The sequence below is a fragment of the Podarcis bocagei genome, assembly GCF_964188305.1.
Source record: "Podarcis bocagei genome assembly, chromosome: 6".
Taxonomy (NCBI): Eukaryota; Metazoa; Chordata; class Lepidosauria; order Squamata; family Lacertidae; genus Podarcis; species Podarcis bocagei.
This window is the reverse complement of record NC_138130.1, coordinates 44,520,494-44,540,625: the sequence shown is the minus strand read 5'-3', so window position 1 is coordinate 44,540,625 and position 20,132 is coordinate 44,520,494. Positions and strand designations below refer to the sequence as shown.

The 20,132-nt window shown below is 39.5% G+C and overlaps 1 long non-coding RNA gene across 2 annotated transcripts in view; it reads right to left on the bottom strand.

Moving 5' to 3' along the window:
- Positions 1-464: 464 nt before the first annotated feature.
- The window catches only part of LOC308589033, a 566,573-nt gene continuing 546,905 nt past the window's right edge, over positions 465-20,132 (bottom strand). For both annotated transcript variants that reach the window (XR_014009040.1, XR_014009041.1), the window contains 3 exons: positions 15,883-15,930; positions 12,532-12,608; positions 465-619 (listed from right to left, as the gene is read on the bottom strand). This is a non-coding gene — a long non-coding RNA (uncharacterized lncRNA). The remainder of the gene's footprint in view (positions 620-12,531; positions 12,609-15,882; positions 15,931-20,132) is intronic.

The following is a 20,132-nucleotide window of genomic DNA, read 5'->3' as shown; positions in this document are numbered from 1 at the left end:
ATGCCAGCTGTCCAGAGAGAGAAATGACTCAGTTATCCTGCCCCTGCCTTCCTCCCCACCTCAGGAGCAGCTGCATTACCTTCTCGAAGCTGCTACCTCGAGGAGGACAATCTCTCCCCTTTCCAGGACACAGAGCAGGAGGCAAGGAGCCCGGCTCAAAGGGAACAGGGTGCCTGTGGCTACTTGCTTGGGAGCAGGCCGAAAAAAACTTACCTCCTCACTCCTACCCTCCTAAAGCAGGGGGAGGGGGGGAACCTCAACAAGGAATCTCCCTTTCTTTCCCAGCTAGAAAAAGAAGAAGAAATGGCTCTTTTAGACACTGGGGGAGGGGTTTGGGGTTTTTTGGGGGGTGGAGGGAAGACTACGGCACAGCCCTCTTCCCCCCGGGAGGTGTAAGAAAGAAAGAATAATAAATAAATAAAGTTGAAAGACATGTTGAAAGACTGGGGGGGGGGGTTACATGTGGCTGTCAAAGGAGGAGAGGAAACAAGCCTTTTGTGAATTTACGTATGTTAACTTACTTTAGGATCCACACCAAGGAGAGCTCTGCTAATGACAGCAAATGCTTCTATGGGTTGCGGGATATGTTACATTTGAATTTAATTAGCCCATGAAGGAGCTGCAACAAAAATGAGAAATACTATTTCAGCAAAGCAAGACATCAGTTGGAAAGCCTACATGCACTGTAATGTACAAAATTGACTGTGATATTCAAGCTTTGGGCAAGCTGTCAAAATGGCTGCTGTGCCTCAGTGAAAGATGAAGAGGCCCACTAATCGAGCACAGCACCTGTTTATTATTATTTCTAGGCCTCCTTTTCCTTTCTTTTCTTTGCTTTCTCTTTTTTTTTGTTGAAAAATCAAACCTAACCACGCAGCTATACACAATAGGAAAGCACAGTATGATAAAAGTAACAGCAGGAGTCCTGTGAACAGATTTACACATTTACATTGTCAGGGCCTGGTCTTTTCATTCTAGAAGAAGCCATGTGCCTTCAATCAAAGCAGACATAGTAGAGAGCTGGAAGCCCTAGCTTATACATCTTGCTGGATTGAGAGATATTTCTTGTGTTTGATTACTCTAGTAGCCAATTTTAAGACAGGGCCCTATGGAATGTTTCCATCATCAAGTTGTTCTGTGGTGGAAAAGGCTTCAAGATGAAATTATTATTCCTCTCATTTACATGGTCATATTCCTCTTGACCTTCTCCAAAGAGTAATTCTGAAGCAGCTCAAAGGATCATAGTAAATGGCAGCTGGCTACTTGTGTCTAGTACTGCAAAGGCAATTTACCAAGCTGTTGGGCTTGTCATATTTGCCAATTCCTTTGTCGTCTATTTTTAGCAAAATAATTCACTAGCTTTGAAATGTATAGACTGCACATGTGTAGACAGGTTATTAAAATAAATGCCTCTCTCAACGTAATTGTTTTTCTAGGCATTGGAACAACCTTATTTTGTTTCACCTGCATTTATTCCACTATTTCTTTCAACTCTTGTGGGTAAGTCGTGACAACCAGAACAGCTCAGTAGTACTAGCAGAGTAGAGCACATATTTCACGTGAAAAAAGTCCACACCGCCCACTTCAATACTAGGCATCTCCTGATACAACAGCTTCAGGTATCAAGTGTGAAAAAGACCTTGGCATGAGTCCTTGGGGAGCAAGAATAACATGTAGTCCAGTTCTGAGGCCATCTACACTATCCTTCTACAATTAAAAGCAGATCAAGTAGGATAAAGCAAAAAAGGGTACAGTCATACCTTGGGTTACAGACACTTTGGGTTGCGCAATTTTTGGTTGTGCACTGCACTGAACCCTGAAGTACCGGAACGGGTTACTTCCACGTTTCGGCGCTTGCGCATGCACAGAAGCACTGACTCACAACCTGCGCGTGCGCAGACGCGGTGCTGCGGGTTGCAGACACTGCGGGTTGCAAACGTGCTTCCCGCACTGATCACGTTCACAACCCGAGCGTCCACTGCATTCCATAAAAGCTGAGCATTGTATCATTTCCTAATTTAAAAGTAGGCTGCTCATTTTACAGACACACAAACACAGTTTAGACTTTGATTACTTGAAGGGCTGCCTTAAATGCCTTAAATAAGATTTCCACTTATTTGTCCAGCTCTCTGCAGCCTCCCTGACTGCTTGTGCTTCCTAAAAATCCCCATGGGAGGAATTAGAGATTTCCCCTTGGACAGACAGACTGAAGAACACTAGTGAAATTATTTACAGAATGAAAGGAAGGAGGCACGCATACAAACACCTCTTGACCACCTCAAAACTAAAGCAAAAGCATCAAAAACATTGAAACCAGCAATTTCACTAATATTTTCACTCCTCTTTCATAACCTTTGAACAAAATTCATCTTTTCATTAACTGATGAAGGCTGGTAAAACAAAGAAGACAAGACAAATTTTCAGCACACACTAATAATACCTGCTAAAAATCACAGGTTGCTCTTTGAGCTAGGCAATATCCAAACAGCTACATTCTGCAAGAATGTGTACAGGATACAGGATCCTTTCTGGGTACAGGATACGAAACTGGGTTTGAGGTGGTACTGTTCACATGAATAGACCACTTGCATGAGCAGTTATTTGTGCAAGCAAACTGGCTGCTGCTTGTGGGAACCAGTAGACTGCACAGCAGTGGGTGGCAGCAGGTACAGAATCTGGCCTGGTGAGTGAGGACTGGTCTACAGGACTGGATGATCTACATCTCTTAATTCATCTCTACCATTTCATCTTGCAGCTATAGAGTGTGAGTCATATTGTCGCTTAGCCTCTGTTGCCATGGCAAAGTACAGTTGAACAGACATGGGGAAACAATTGCATAGGTTTTTCTGTTAATGTATTGTCAGCTCATTTATTTTTATTTTGTGCTATCTTGGCTTCCTGTGTGTTATAACCATTTAAAGTTAAAAGCATAAAAAACACTAAAAATATAATGCTGAAAATATGAAGATAAAGTATCACAAAATCCCAACCAACCCCGCCCCATGTTAAACCTTGCCATTGAAAGACGGCAGAAAGACTGTGTGGTTGTTGTTTTATTTTTAAGTGCAAGGTGGGAGGGTGGAAAGTTCTCTTGTTGATGGAACAAGATACCTGCTTTGGATGCTGCAGGTAAGCAGCTGCATGTGTGATTATGTGTAGCTGTTTACGGTGCTTCTGGTGTAACATAGCAGGAAACTCACATATATTTGTTATATGGTTTCCATACATGGGAAAGATGACTGCACAAACCACTTCTCAGGACAAGATGCAAGAAATGTGAGTGCATGTGTCAGTTGTCTGTAACTGCTTTAGTCATTTCTCCATCGGAGTGCTCATATGAATGGCTCTCACATGGTGATGGGAACAGTGGGCTGATGCTCAAAACTCCTATGCCCATCCACTGGCAATACATTTTCCATGTATGACACAAGGTTCTATACTTGGACCAGTATATGCACGTGGAGTTCCTTCATGTTAGGAAAGTCTTAGACATGTGTATGTGGGTGTGGCAGAGGTTGAACCCTCTCAAAACCAGGACATGTGTCTTCCTGGCCATGCTCCTATGCAAGTTGCGTGACCCACGCAAGATCATGAAACCAAAAAGGTGTGGTTTTTTCCGGGGCTGTGCTCTTGCATGAGAGCACAAAACCCCAAAAACATGCATTTTGGGATGCCATACAAGATTGCGGGCCTGAAAAAATCACTTTTAGGGGGCACGATCACAGTGCAAAATCATGCGAGATCATGGCGCCTAAAATAGCTGCCGTGCTGTTGCGCAGGATTTCCCAGTTCTGCTGGGACACTTGCATGGGTATGCATCAAGTATCATGCATTAATACTGGCTTTAAGCAGACTAGATGTTATGCTTTATCTTCAAACTGGCCTTTTTTGTGAAAATTTAAATTCAATTCAGGCATGCATCTAACAATTGGCTTCCACTTAAATTAAACATGCTAATTTATCTGTGTACCAGGGTAACTCTTGGAAAGTTTATCTTCTTTCAGTACAGTACAATAGTGACTGGAGGAGCCAAACCAGCTGAACAGCTCTCTGTATGTTTCAAGGCCATGTACTGTCAATCCTATGCATATGTGATACTAGTGCTTCTAGTGCAGCTGCTTCTCATTTTTAAAATACACGTTGACAGACAATTAGGTTTCACAAAGTCAAACCAATATTGGCAGTAAGTCCCTGGTCATATTTTCACCACAGGAAAGCCCTCTCCTTTTCAGTAAAAGAATGAACTGGAGATCTGGATTCAGATTCAAAACCCAGTTCTCTAATTGGTCATCCATGCTATAATGTCAAAAGCAGGTGGTGTGCTCCAGATATTGCTGGACTACCACTCCCATCGTCCCTGATCATTACCCCTGCAGCCTGAGGCTGTTGTGAGTTGTAATTTAACACCTGGAGGTCTTGGCTGGCATGGTCTATACAAAAGTTAGAAACGTATATGGCACCTGAAAGCACTCACTTGCTTTACAGCTCTAGAAAGTTTCTGAATGTTTTTAAGAAGCTTATACAACTTTGCTGCTATTCCCATCAGACACTGAACAGGAATGAAATTTGAAATAAATCCTTTCCTACTTCAGCATTTTGGACAACCAACATGAACGTGTTTGTTTGCTCAAAAGCTGGACGTGAGATCAGAAAGCCTTCTGATGGTTTGGTCCAAGCAAATTACCAGATGTGGAGGATGGTCCTTCCATCTGCTCGGAAACTGAATTTGAAGTGATGGGCTAAATAGTGCAATTTATAGCCAATACTATAACTGTCTTACCAGTGGGATTTTCTGGTTGAATCTGACTGGCTGGCAGTAACCAAAATTGGCAATATTTTCCTATGAATAACAACACTGCTTTGTGTACCTTCTGTCTTCAAATGAACGATCTTTCAAAACAAGAGAAAGAAACACTTAACTCTAAAGGTTGTGTTGGCAGGTGTCCTGTTTTTTACTTAGTCACTTTAAGGCAGACAACCCAAGCTTCAAAGTGTTCTGCTGGCGCAGACCCCAGAGGACCGGAGGCTTCATTTGTACCCCTCCTACTCATTTGCTATTCAGTCATAACCCCATTTGGTGGATGAAAGCAGATGGCATTCTAAAACTGTACATCTAATTTAAGGTTGTCAAGTTAGCATTTTTTAAAAAGATTTGCACAAAGCTGATCAGATAGAATAAAAGCACTTAAGATAACAGAAGGAAGAATCCGGGAGAGACTATTGGGAGTTAAGAACAGAAGAAAGGCAAGGGAGCATGAGAGTCTGCAGAGACCCAGATTTAAAAAAAAATCTAGCAGAGAAACAGTAGAGATCTGAAGTAACTGAAATGCTGATTATAAAGAAAAGATACAACATTAAACTCTCTTCTCAAACCAGTTAATCTAGAGTGCTTGCATCTGAGCTGATTGAGTTCCAGTAAGTCAACAGGGTCAAGTCAGTTTAAGTCAAAGCATCTCTGTTTCAGTGCTAAGTGGATCACTATCTAGGAACACAGAAGGTCCAGGTAATACACAGAGATAAAGTATGAGTGGAAATTAAGTATATAAGACTGTGAATCAAAAAAATGAACTTTACAACAGGTTTTTTGTTAAAAAAAATCCCAATAGGTCTCTGTCACTTCAAATGATAATATAGGGTTCAGGTCAGGTTACTACAGTATTTGAAGTGTATTAAGGCTGATTCACACATCTACATACATCAGTTGGCATCTCATCATTCAGCGACTTCAACAACAGATAAATTAATTTCCCTTGGCTTCATCCACAAAGAGCTTGGCAAATGCTATTTCTTAAATACTAAAGGGAAAATAGCTCCCATTCTGACCCTCATTGTGATCACAATGATATGACTTGAATAATAGCCTTACGTGTTACAAAGTCTATAGACTTTTTTCAGGTATCCAGTAGCAAACACTTGAAGGAATTTGGAGAGCATGGCAACTATTCTCACCTGCTAGATGCCAATGCAAGCACTGGCTGGAGCCCTTGGCTGATGAGAGACTGGCACACACTGCTTTCTCCAAGGGGACCAGAATCTGATCAATTCCAATTCCAATTACCATTAGGAAATCCTATGTATATTCATACACCAATATGTGCATAAGGACCCCTTCAGACTGCCATTAATATCTAACTACAGTGGTACCTCGGGTTAAGTACTTAATTCATTCCGGAGGTCCGTTCTTAACCTGAAACTGTTCTTAACCTGAAGCACCACTTTAGCTAATGGGGCCTCCCACTGCTGCCACACCATTTCTGTTTTCATCCTGAAGCAAAGTTCTTAACCCAAGGTACTATTTCTGGGTTAGTGGAGTCTGTAACCTGAAGCGTATGTAACCTGAAGCGTATGTAACCCGAGGTACCACTGTACTCAGGTAACAATGCAGATGACCATTTAAGTGTTGAGAGGATAGAAATATATGTTGGAAATGTAAAGAGAATGAAGGTACCTTTTTGCATATGTGGTGGTCTTGTAGAAGGGCAAAAGACTTCTGGGAAATGATTTACAATGAGTTAAATGTTTATAAAAAACCAGAAGCCTTCTTGCTTGGAATAGTGGGGGAGGAGATACCGAAGAACTTAGAGAGACTGTTTATGTATACCAAGGCCACCAGAAAGCTATTTGCCCAAAAATGGAAAGAAGGCACACCGATGAAGGAAGAATGGATAATCAGCATAATAGACTATGCCAAAATGGCAAAGCTTACCGTGAGGATCAGGCAACAAGACAAGAAGAAATTCTTACAAGATTGGAAAACATTTATAGAATATATTAAAGAATACTATAAATATATTAAAACGTTAGCAGGGTTGTTGTAACATTTATGATGTGTTAAATGTGGACAATGTACTTATAATTAAGATTTGAAAATTACAGACGAAAGATAATGATATGCAAGATGATGAATGATTGAATTTGGAAGCCAGGGCAAGGGGGAGGAAGTCAAACAAGATGAATTTGGTATATAATTGAATGTAAAAGTGTTGTTTTAAAAATTTCTTGGAAAATAAAATAAAATAAATGTAAGTATTGAGAGGGTGGAACAGCTGGTATATTTCTGGAAATGTATTCTAGTAATGAACAACTGAAAACAATTTCTGTTTAACTCTAAATGCTCATGTATTGATTTTGCTGAAGCAATGGGACAATACGTCACATCAGGATTAAACTTAATAAAACACCACCAAAACAGTTTAATATTGTGTGAAACATCAAGTAATATATTCCTCCGGGCTTTTACAGCCATACAAGTAAATATTTGTATATCTCTGCATGGTTTTGCAAAAATGTAATATAACATTAAAATTACAAAATCTCCTGTTAATTTACCCCATTCCCCCATTTCTAGGCTTGTATAGTATTTCCATGTTGTGTTGTATGAGAAAAATTTCCAGCGCTATATATCAAGGGCACGTACTTTTCCCCCCCCATACAATTTGCATATCACAAATACAAACAACACTTCATAGGATTGCTTCAGAATAAGCAATTTCTCTCTTCAATGGATATGTAACTTTGATGGGATTTATTCGTCAAAGTTTCAATGAAGCCAGTTTTATACTCATGGGGTGCAGGACACACATTGCTTTTCAAGAGGTATCTGAGAATTGTATCTAGCACTATAGGTATTACCTTCAACTTAAAACAAATGTATTCTAAATGTAGGCATGTGGGGTTATTTAATCCAATATCTTCTCAAGAGATATAATCTCATTTGACTAACGGGCTTTATAAAGTTAAGAATAAATGTGTTTAGACTTAGTTATCAGACTTCTTCAGTGTTTTGTAGTTTTGTATCAAAAGTGATTCAAATTCTAGATTGGCAAAGGAATTACAGGGTACCCTTGGGCAATTCATTGTTTTCACTGTCACTTGTGTTGGGGGAGATTTCACATTTTTCTTCCTCTTTTCCCTAAACACTTCAACTCTTTCATTCAGTCACCTGCTTCCTCCACACCTTCAGGTCTCAGGTTCCTAGTTCTCCATAAAAACCACTGACTATTCTATCACCGTTTTTGGAGAGTTGCCTTTGTCCCACCAGATCCCCCAGTCATGGTTTAGACCCTTTTCATGCTTACACTATGGAATTCCCTGCCAAAATGTATGGCAAACACTTTGGTGTATTGTTTTTGGTGCCTACTAAACACTTTTTTTAGGCAAACAGGTACAGTGTTTTTCACTCTATAAGATGCACCAGACCACAAGACGCACCTAGTTTTTGGAGGAGGAAAACAAGAAGAAAAAAATTCTGAATCCCAGAAGCCAGAACAGCAAGAGGGATTGCTGCGCAGCAAAAGCAGCGATTCCTCTTGCTGTTCTGGCTTCTGGGATAGCTACGCAGCCTGCATTCACTCCATAAGACACCCACACATTTCCCCTTACTTTTTAGAAGGGAAAAAGTGAGTCTTATAGAGCAAAAAATACGGTAATTTTGGCATGTATTTTAACATGGTATTTTATTTTGTATATTTTTAAGTGGCTGATTTTACTCATATTTTGAAGAGAAACTCAACCTCTTTTTAACATCCGGTTTCATCAGTATTTTAGTGCATATTTCATGTTTTACGCAAACCATAAAGGTTTTGATGATTTATTTATCTATTTCATAATATGTATCCATGGTTTGATTGTAAAAAACCAACCAACAAACCTCAGTTTACAAAAAGATAAAACAACAAAATCAAGACAATTTTGCAACCATACTTTAAAATATACAAAACTTAAAATACTAAAACAGATGGTCCTGATCTCAACTTTCTAACATCTCCTTAAACATCATATGAATCCTGTTAAATAAACAACAAAAAAGAAGCCGTAACTTTTGAAAATGTAAAGATAAAGAAGAATGCAAAACAAGAAAAAACTTGACCAAAGTTGTTGAGGAAAAAACCCCACACAAGCAATAACACAAAAAGTTTCAACAAACTCAGAAGCTACTCACCATTTCTTCTCCTGGTCCTGTAACTGTAAATGATTGAGCAACAAAACTGGTAACATAGAAAGTTACTCACATACTCTTCAACCATTGCTGTTTGTTAATTTTTAAAAAAAAAACTGCTCAAACTGGCAACCATTCCTTTCTCTTGGCTAGTTACAAAGAATGTGCTTTGGAGGTGTGGATGGGGCCTCTAAGCTGTTGGTTAGTCTCCTAACCACAGATGGAATTAAAGCCTTCATAATTGGCCTGCCTTGTTAGGCAAGCCTGATCAATCACATGGTGTTTTTGCTTAGAAACACCTGAGAGGGACTTCTTTGTCATAGTTATACTTTCAAATTAGGATTGGCTGAAGACTGCAGAAACCTGATTGGCAGAAATGTTTGCAGAGTTTCTCTGAGTTGAAACAGAAGTATAAAATGTGCATGGGACAAGAAAGAGTGTGTGGCTTTGAGATTTTGGATAAAAAGTTTCTCAAAATTGCTTGACAGGGCTAGGCCCCAATAGCACTATGGATTAGCCTCCACCTGTTTGAGCAAATTATAGATTGAGTTTTGAGCTACTTCTCTCATCCTGAGGGAAGAAGGACAACGTGTGTCTTTTGAAAGTCATAATGAAAGCTCATAATGTAGCTAGCTAATTCAGTAACTTCACCTTAGTTAATTCTTGAGGTTCAGGCCTCAGATCAGCATGCTTTAGAATTAGCCAGGCTAGGACTGGATTGTGGGACTGATTGCTGAGGTTAGTGATCACTGACTAATTCAGTGCAATATGCTGCTGTTGCTCTTAGTTAATATCCTTAAATATACACTCCAAACTGAAGTGGCCATTCCACACAGTGTACTTATATTATTGGATTATGTGGAAATAGAGTGGGCCCTCATCTTGATGAACACTAAAAATTTAAATCAAGAGCTCTTTTAATAATTAACTTGAGTGCTCATGCATCAGGAACAATGAAAAAGTAGGAGAGGGGTTAGCAAAATTCAGTGGTAACTGCTTCTAGTCCATTAAGAAAGGAGCCAAATCAGTCCTCCATAATGCTTAATCTTGTTAAACTGCAGCAGCTAATGGAAGGCTTTTTATTAAAAGCCATATGTCTGTGGAATCTTAAGTGTAGGAGAAGATATGACAACAACACTCACATGGTGACATTTTCCTTAATATTCTCTAGGAGTCGAGAAAACCTTTCTTCTGACATTTCTTTGATAATGAACAATGGAGTTCTGAGTAGATGTATATCGATTCTTATCATGGATGTTAAAAAGTGCAACTCGGTCACATACATGCTTACACAGATGTAAGCCTCATGTGATCAACAACCCTTAAAACAGTATTCATAGGATTGCAAACCCTTTCTTTCTTGTAGACACTTAAATCATTACTACAGTATAGCAGTATGTTGCCCAATAGCAAAAGGAACTAAAACAAAATAAGTCTCATTTGTAGCACCTGAAGCAATGAGGCAATGGAACACAGATGCTATGTCTCTGAGGTATCGTACTGCAGCTACCATTTACACTGCCAAGTTAATAAAAACACAGTCTTTGGATATCTCCAGCCAACAGGGGCAGTGCCAGGTTTGAGAGAGCACTGAGGCCAGAAGTATTGCCAGGAGGACACATAAAAAGTGGGGGTTGAGGAGGGTCATTTGGGAATCATTTGAGAAATGTTAGTAAGTATGGATACCTCACCCCCGCCACACCTGCTGCAAAAAGTGGAGGGACTGTAGCTCAGTGGTAGAGCATCTGCTTTTCATGCAAAAACCCCAGATTCAATTCTCAACATCTCTGGGTAACTCGCTTTGAAATCCTGGAAAGCTGCAGGCAGCCATTGTAGATAATACTGAGCTAGCTAGATAGATCAATCAATGGTCTAACTCACTAGAAGGCAGCTTCCTAAAATCCCACTTAGCCCCTTCAAAAGATTGGGTAATCTTGCACTGCAGGTCTGCCAATGAGCAGATGAAGCTGACACCAAAACAACAGCTGAGAAGTAAGGGTGACATAGTCATTTAAAGGCCCATCTCTCTCTCCCTCCCCACTTCCCCTATTGGTCCAGTGGCACAGCGCGCACTTCCCACAGCAGCATGGGGGTGGGGGTGGGGAGTTGCACGCCCACCAACAAGATTGGAACATAAGTCTTAGTTTAATTTGTTGAATCATTTTATAAAGGTCAATGCGGGTGTTCATGGCTGAATATTTCTGGGTAGGGGCAAAATTTAAGCCTAAGTCCAGCACTTCTATCTCCCTAGGAGAGAATGCTCAGCTTGACAAATTTACCAGTTACCTGTTCTTCCCTTTGCCCCCAAGCTTGGGAAAATTTTGTCATGTTCTTTGTTGTTTAGCTTCAGATACATATTCGAACGAACCTCTACTAGATATGCTACTTGCACTATCCCCTAAATTAGTCAGGCTTGTTGCCCTCTGGGTGTTCCTAGTTCTTTTGCTGTTGAAGGATCTATTGCGATTTTCATTTTTGGTCCAGACATATATTCTATTATTTGCATAATCATCTCTATCCCTAATGAACTTTTTCCTTTTGTAAATTTTTAACTCCCTATTAAACACAGTCATAGACTCCCTCAAGGTTCTTTATCTCTTTATCATATGTTGCTTTATCGCTCCCTTTCTTTAGGTCTTTTTGGATTTTATCTGTCTCTGAGTCTATTCTATCAACTTCAGATTTTGTTTTTGAAATGATTAACTGCATTAGGTCAATCACACACCTGTCCAATATGCCCGTCCATTTCGTTATAAAATCCTTGTCTCCTTTATAAAGGCTTGGCTGTTTAATAACCCTTAAAGCCCTAGGAATCATGTTCGACCTTATGCATTCTGATAGGGTTGAGGCATGCGAATATGCCCTAATTCTTTTCTGATTCAAATCATATAAATCCTCTATGTAGTTAACCATATCACTTCCTACTTCCTCCTCCGAAGGACAACGGCTTGGCACTCAAAACAGAAGTGCACCCCCGAACAGAGTACGTTCAGATACCCAAAAAAATATGCAACCCGGAACACTCATTTTCACATTTGAAGTGTTTGTAATCCAAAAAGTTTGTTAACTAGGCTGTTCGTAACCCCAGGTACCAGAGACCTGCCCCCAGCTCATTCAGTCATGAGGAGAGTATTTCAGAGAAGAAACTCCTGGTGAATTTATCCTATAATATTATGAAGGGTACTTGCAAGTGCTATTTATTATTATTATTATTCCTTAAATACAGAGTAAAAAAAAATCATTTTATCTAGCATATGACTGTGATGGGCATTGCTAGTAGCCTTCATTATTTCAATCTATGCTAAATGTTTTCTCATTTTTCTCTGCCAACAACAGTTGTAAGAAGTACAGTAAAGGGAACTGCACTCCTATCTTTCTCATCTATCTCAGATTTTGGTAGAAAATTTGTTTTGTTTCCCCTGCCAATAATAAAAATGTTGAGGTGGTATTTCCCCCCCCCCCTTTCCTATTGTCCAAACACATGCAAAATGACACATTTCAGTGACTCTAATTCAGATGGCTTGTGAAGCATAGCAATCTCTTGTGCCACATAAAGGATTTGCATAAAAATGAAAAACAGGCCGGAAAAATACCTTCAGTCCTGTTAGCATGTTGGTTATGTTCCTGCAGGGAAATCACTCAGTACACTTGGCTGATTCTTTTGTTTTACCTGGGTATGAAAGAAGTATGAGTGGTTCAGGTGTGAGTGGCTTTAAAAAAAACAAAAACAAAAAAACCAGGTAGAGAATCCAGAGTATGGGATAAGCAGACCTTTACACAGGGGAAACTTACAGAGAGCCCATTAATGCTGGATGGATATAATCTTCCTTTCAAACCACACTTTGATTTCCTTTTGCAGTTAAAGCGAAGCACCTTGTAAGAATTTTGCCTTTTTATGATTTGTATGGAGCAGGGAGATGACTGCTTGAATGTTTTGCTTATTGATCAGGCATAGAAAGACATCCAGCATGTATGTTTAATATTGTTTGAACTCGGGAGTATATAATATTTGTGAGGAGCTTAATCTTTTCAGCTTCTATGAATGAACAGAATATGAATTCTGCTATGAAATTGCATTGCCAGTACTTGGTGGTAGAAAGAGGACATGTGGAGGGGAAAGTGATAGCCTTTGAAGAACACACGACTTTTGAAGTAGAGATAAAATGACCTAGTGAGGGAGGAAAAGGTTGAAACAAAAAAGAATGAGTGGGTGTTATAATGGGAAGAGAGCCATCTCAGTGGAGACTTTATCTGGAACACAGCTATCTGATTAAACAAAGTGAATTTTAGGAAGGCAAGATGTAATATTTGAAGAAGAAACTCTTTGTGTCTTTAGGTATCTAGTTTACTCCACAGTTTTTGCTCTCCCTATGAGCAAAATGTGCTTGTTGCACAGCAGGCCTCTATGTCATACCACAGATAGGTCTACTTGGGTACCATGTTGTGGGTCAACAAACATTCAAAGTTTTCTGAAGCATGTGGAATTTCTTGTGAGGTTCTTTGGATGATGCTTTTTGGCAGAAATCCTAGGTGGGGAGTCCAGTCCAATACAATATATTGGATCTTCATCTCTGGGGCAACTTCTGTGGCCCTGGCTATACCAACATCCTAGGCGCAATATCAGTAGTTCTAAATGGGTGTGTGCCATGGGATGCAGTTTCAGGGCATGCAGAAAAGAAAAAGCATGGATTTCCATAGTCTTCTCAGCTGATTCCCCAAACCTGGAGCTGACAGAAACCCCTCTTATTTCCTTCCCATTGTTCCCAATGATAGAGAAATAGGGAAAATAGATGAAAACCAGAAAAGGGACATAGGAGCCCAGCAGGACAATGGGTAAGACAATTTGACCACTTTCTGAGTTCCCACCACCACCTTAGGATTGCTGAGTTGTAGCATTATATTCGAACAATTGCAAAAGAGAAATCTGAACACAGAAAGAAGCAGACATTTTCTATTATTTTGTTTCTACAAGTGAGAGCACTTGGCAGCACACATTTAAAAGGGTGGTTAAACAAGTTCCCTGGAGACTTCTTGGGAAATGTTAATTTAATATGAGGTAAATTAGATACCTAAAGACATAAGTTTTTTCTTCAGATGTAATGTTAATTCAAACCTAAAATGTCACAAAAGGCTGTCCTACTTGATAATGGTCTATATCCTGGTGACTAAGGTAGATGACGATAGTTAAATCCACAGTAATCCTGTCTGTGATTCTATTTATTACTTCCTTCTTTCAGAGAGAAATTTGATTCACTGCACATTTAAAGGCAAACGCAGTGAAATCACGCTTCCAAGATATTAAGTGAACTTGAATACGGTCATCCTTAAAAATTTGTAAATTTCTGAATTTTACAATGCCAAGTAATGTGTACAAAAATGCATAGACTAGGCTAAAGTGTACATATAAATGCTTATATTATTGGAAGCAGACAAAAATGCATTTCTTTAATGAAAATACCTTAGCAAAAAATTGTGTAAATCAGGCAAAATTGCATAATAAAGATTGTATCTTAGGAGGAATTTGCAATGAAATGCTGATAGATTTTCGTGAGGACTTAAAAAATACTGCAAAATACTGTGGAAATGTAGAAAACTGGAAACTAGGGGGGAAATGTGAAACTGAGCAAAAACAAAATTTATAAATTTATACATCCCTACTTGACACATATTATATAACTGAATGTTTTATATATTCCAAATAGAGGAGCTTACTGTGGGCAATGAGTTTTCTCCTCAAACTCTCTCATGTAGTTATCCCTAATAATTAAACTCAGTACCTCTAGAAAGGGAAGAAAATGCACCCACAGCTTCAGTAAGTGTTCTCTGAGGTTCAGAAGAGTTTTTAAATCCCACAGCTAGAAAGTGTTAACTTTCGAGCCTTACACTTTACACTTCTGCTGTGAAGAAACAGAGAGACACCAGAAGCTTCAGGCGAAATTGTTTTGGATGCTAGCTCATCAGGAAGCTTCTGTTCTGAAATTCTCCACAGGGCTGACAAGAGAACTCACACAACCAAATACAATAAATCAATAAGCTTTTAGAGCTTGTTTTAAATGGAAACTATTAACAGTTGAGAAAAACATATGGGTGGAAGTAACAGGGGGGGAAAGCAGGGAGCAAAAAATTAACAAATCAAGACACACAAATGCATGCAATACACCAAAGCAAATAAAAACATTTGACCTTATTTTTGGCAAAACATCAAATGATGGAGAAGGGGATCAAATGACAGGAAGAACAGAGAGGAACATATTGCATAAAATATAAGGGGGAAGTAGGTCACACACAAAAACCATAATTTTAAAAATCCATGAATGTTATCAGCATTATATGCATACATTCTGTATATTCTTGTGTAAACACTCATATTTGCTTTATAAAATAAGGGAGAAAACTGCTAGCACTGTTGCCATGGTTACCACACTCAGAAATAACAGAATGGCGTCAGTGTACGTTATTTTATACCTTACAACATTTGAAGTGCATGCTATGGACTATTTTTAATACTTTGTTTTCTCAGATACAGTACAGCTTGTGTTCCAGACAAACAGGAAAATCACAGGATTTGTGTTATCATTGCCTGCTTGAATGTGATCTGGAACGCTGGCTTTTCCAAAAGTATGCTGCCTGTTAGAAAATGTCATCTAAAAACAATGCTGAATAATTACCAAACCACTAAATAAAGCAAAATCCATTTGAAAATGACAGTGTTTTGTTTTATTTTGTTTTGTTATTTAACTCAAGATTTCTCGTGTAATAGCAATTTATAGAATGATCCTACATAACTTTAGTCAGTAACAAGTTATACTGAGTTCAATGGGACTTGCTCCCAGGTCTATGTGTCTATGATTGCAATGTTAGTGTCCTTGTTCAATGTAGATTCTTCAAGATTACCAGTCAGCAAATGAAATTATTTCCCCAGCATAACATGCCAACATACTTACAGAAATTTCATGCCCAAAAGTTCCTTTCCATGTATAACACCCCGAAACCTGTGGAAGAAAGGTAAAAACCAACATGAAAAATGAAACAATATGGGCAAACAAGTTACTAGATCTATCCCATCATATGATAATTGCTTTTCACTGTGATGTGGGATGCACTCTTCTTCTTCAGCTTCTTCTTCTTCTTTTTGTGAAGCAGAGAAAAAATGGTCCACTCATTTTTCTATACCCTAGTCCCAATACCAGATCCACCCGCCAATGACTGTTACCTAAAAACCTCAGGAAAACCTAGGCATGCATCTTCCACGTCACATTTAGTTTGGCCCTTCTGTTAAATGTTCACCTGCTTGCAATTCATTATATCCTATGGTTTGTCAGTGACTTGTTCAGCTCTACTTAGTTATAGTGACCTATGTTCCTTATCCATCCACCCATGGATGCATACTTTCATACACAATTTCCCTTACCTTCTTTGGAAATGAATAATGAATTGATAAAACAACCCATAAGTGCTTCATATATAGAGATGGTCTACACAAGAACACTACACAAACATTGGAGGTCAATTTTTTTACAATGCCATATATTCGATTACAAACTTAAATTATTCTTTCCCCAAATAATCTCAAAACAAAGCAAAACTCTATTGCAAAGAAAAGCGGACTGGATGCAACTTAAATACAAATGCTTTAGTCTTGTAATTAATACATGTGGGCGTTTCAGGCTGGCTAAGAGATTCCGACAGAATAAAATGTGAATAGATGAAACCTTCCCACCATTTTGTGCTTTGTTTTGGTGTTATAAAATGGCTTCTTTTGCTTTTAGAGGCTGTAAGGTACAGGAGGGGCAAGAGTTCACACAAAGGTACATAGGGAGGAGTTATGCACAGGAGGTTTAAAAGTTTAAAATGGGATATGTTGCACAGAAGGGTCAAAAGTTCATTGTGGAAACCTGGCAATTAAAGCGAAATAAAATTTTAACCAAGACTCTCCTCTCCTCTCACTCTAATTGCCTAAGAAATCAGAAGAGGGGGTGAAAAAATGTATATAATTCAAGATGCATGACAGGAAAAGGGCTGAAACACAGTAAGAGACCTGGAATGGCACAGTTGAGACCCTATAGTAGGGAGGAGTAAGGCTGCAAAGGGACCCAGAAGTGGACCTGAAAATAGATAATATTAGCTTGTTTAGAGCAACTGGAAACACAACTAGATGAATATGTCTCTATTTATTTATTTTTATTGGTATCTACTGAAACTGCAAAATTGGTTTATTTTCCCTAAAATATATTTTTCTCAAAAAATTGTTTCACCTGTTACCTTACTAAAATTCAAAGTAAAAGCACAGTGTGTTTGGGGGAAAGTTAGTCAAGGGTCTTTTTAATCACCTTTGTGCTTATGTGCCATACTCCTCTGCCCAAATTCCAAAAAATTAAATGGCTTTTTAATGAAAGCAGCCAGGGGGACTGGAAGGTATTGACTTGGAGGAGCAAGAAGGAGAAGGTTGGTTTGGCTAGCTTGCTTGGCTCTGTTTTTTACTCAATAAAATTTAGTTAGTTTGTTTTTTAAAAGCATGTGGTTCTGCCTTAGAGGCATGCTGTTGCCAGCAGGCATGTTAAAGTAGTGTTCACTTTCATAATACATTTGTATTGTTTCACTGTCCCATTTTTTGTGGATTGTTTTACTGTACACCACTTGCGCAAGTTGTGTATAAATGCCTAAAACAAAAGAAAAGGGAAACCTTTCTTCTGCTTCTGTCCATTAGAAAAAGACAGAAACGCCCTCTGTTAGGCTGTAATCCTATATACACTTAGCTGGGAGTAAGTTCAATTGAACTCAGTGATGCTTACTTCTAAATATGAAAGAAAAGGATTGCACATTACACACTTGTGGACAGAAGTGGTTTACCAAATTTGAATTTTAAAACGACACATTGTAATTTCCCCCCAAAATAAATAATGTTACCCTACTCAGAGCTACGAGGGGACGCGGGTGGCGCTGTGGGTAAAAGCCTCAGCGCCTAGGGCTTGCCGATCGAAAGGTCGGCGGTTCGAATCCCCGCGGCGGGGTGCGCTCCCGCTGCTTGGTCCCAGCGCCTGCCAACCTAGCAGTTCGAAAGCACCCCCGGGTGCAAGTAGATAAATAGGTACCGCTTACCAGCGGGAAGGTAAACGGTGTTCCGTGTGCTGCGCTGGCTCGCCAGATGCAGCTTTGTCACGCTGGCCACGTGACCCGGAAGTGTCTCCGGACAGCGCTGGCCCCCGGCCAATAGATGTGAGATGGGCGCACAAACCCCAGAGTCTGTCAAGACTGGCCCGTTCGGGCAGGGGTACCTTTACCTTTACCTTTTTACTCAGAGCTACATTTTGCAAAGCTGCTTCACCCACAAACCCTTCCACTACATCCTACATGTTTTTTCTCTCATACTCAACCTACAAAGAGCATTTGTTTTGCACAATTGGTTTTGTCAAGGACCTAACAGAGGGTGAGGTGGGGAGATAAGGATCCAAACTGCGAACAAACTGGACTGCTGCATATGTGCCAAATATAAAATGAATGGTCAATCAAGGATTAATCAATATTTTTCCCCACTGATAAAAAAATGGATGTGTCTAAACCGTGGCTTGTACCTCTAATTTCACTGCATAGAAATATTGGGACATTAACAATGGAGGCATTACAGGGGACTCGACAGAATCAGAGTTCCCTGGATAGAAAAGAATGTGTAAACTCAATGTTAGCTTTACCCTGAATGTTGTCCAAAAGCATTGCAGGAGACATGCATTGAATGACCCACATGCCCTTCATTTTCCTGCACTGCGGCTTTATGCATGCCTATTACATACTGGATTCTGTCTCATGTGTATAAACAACAAAAACACCTTCCAGCTTAGAAAGAGCACCTCCTGCTGACCTACTTGCTATAAAGGAGAGTTTGGTGCGCTGTATCCATGCATTTGAAATATGTCAGTTGAGGTAGGCATCAGATCTTCTCTCTATGAGAAGAAGACCACTGGATTTGTGTGCCTTTCTTCCCACAGTATATTCTATTCTTTCTAGGAAACAATGTGTTGATTTAAGCACCCACAGTGATTATTGCATTGTTCCTGCTGATGAAACAGGACCGATAAATTATTTGGAATCAAGTGGATAAAGGCACAATACTGGATATGCTTAGCATGACACAGAACACAGAAAGTCTTTCCCTCGAGCTAAAAGTTATGTCACGGCAAAATTTCTAAGACAGCATCATTACGGTTTTCCTTTACTGTAACACACATCAAAGCTTACAAACTCATTTTAGGATGCATCTGGAGTCTGAACTAAGAAAAGAGTTGGTTCATTAGCCTGAAATATAACATAATAAAATGTAAATGCTGCCCTGTGCCCATGCTGCACTGTAAAATGTGGTTAATAGACACCGCTCAAAAACAGCACATCTGTGTGTCGTAACTGATGCCATGTTGTGCAACTTGGTCTATAATAGGGCAGTTATGTTTTCATGGAAAACAATGAGATTTGCAGCTTTCCTTGGTGATAATGTTTTTTAAAAGCCATTTTGGGAAGCCAGCCTCAAAACCAACCTCATATCAGAATGAATAATTGCATTGGAAATAGTAAATAATTTATCAGAGGGATGCAAACTGCCCAGGAAAGTATCGATTAACAATTAATTGTGATGTGGCAGCCTTTATATTTAGATATGTCTAGGGTTGGCATATGTCAATTCTTCATCCATATGGTGCGTTGGAATTGAATATCTATGTCTGATCTCCAGGTCTGGATGCTCAAAATCTGCAAATGGCTGGAAAAGAGAGCAGATTAATTCTTTTGCCACTTAGCTCTCTTCTGTTGAGTGCTGGTTCAGCCCCAGAGACACTCGTGCTTAGAAGCCTGGGAGAGTAGAGACAGTTGAGGGAAAAGGGACGTTAATTGGTGAAACCACTGTATTAGCTTTCCCATCCTACTCCCTTCTCCTGTCACTTGGCTTCCTGGGACTTGTGTACATGCTAGCTTAGCTTTGTAATTGGAAAGAAAAAAAGGCTCATGTCAGCATGAGCCCCAAGAGTCCAGTGAGAACAGAGAACAGAGTGGGAAATAGTGGTCAAGCCCCAGCTAGGATGAGCTGCAAGTTATAAAAAATACAAAAAAGGTCTGTTGGATCAAACCAAAATCCATCTCAGCCAGAGTCTGTTGGCATCATTGGACAACCAGCAGACTCTGGAAAGCTTACATGCAAGTTGTGAAAGCA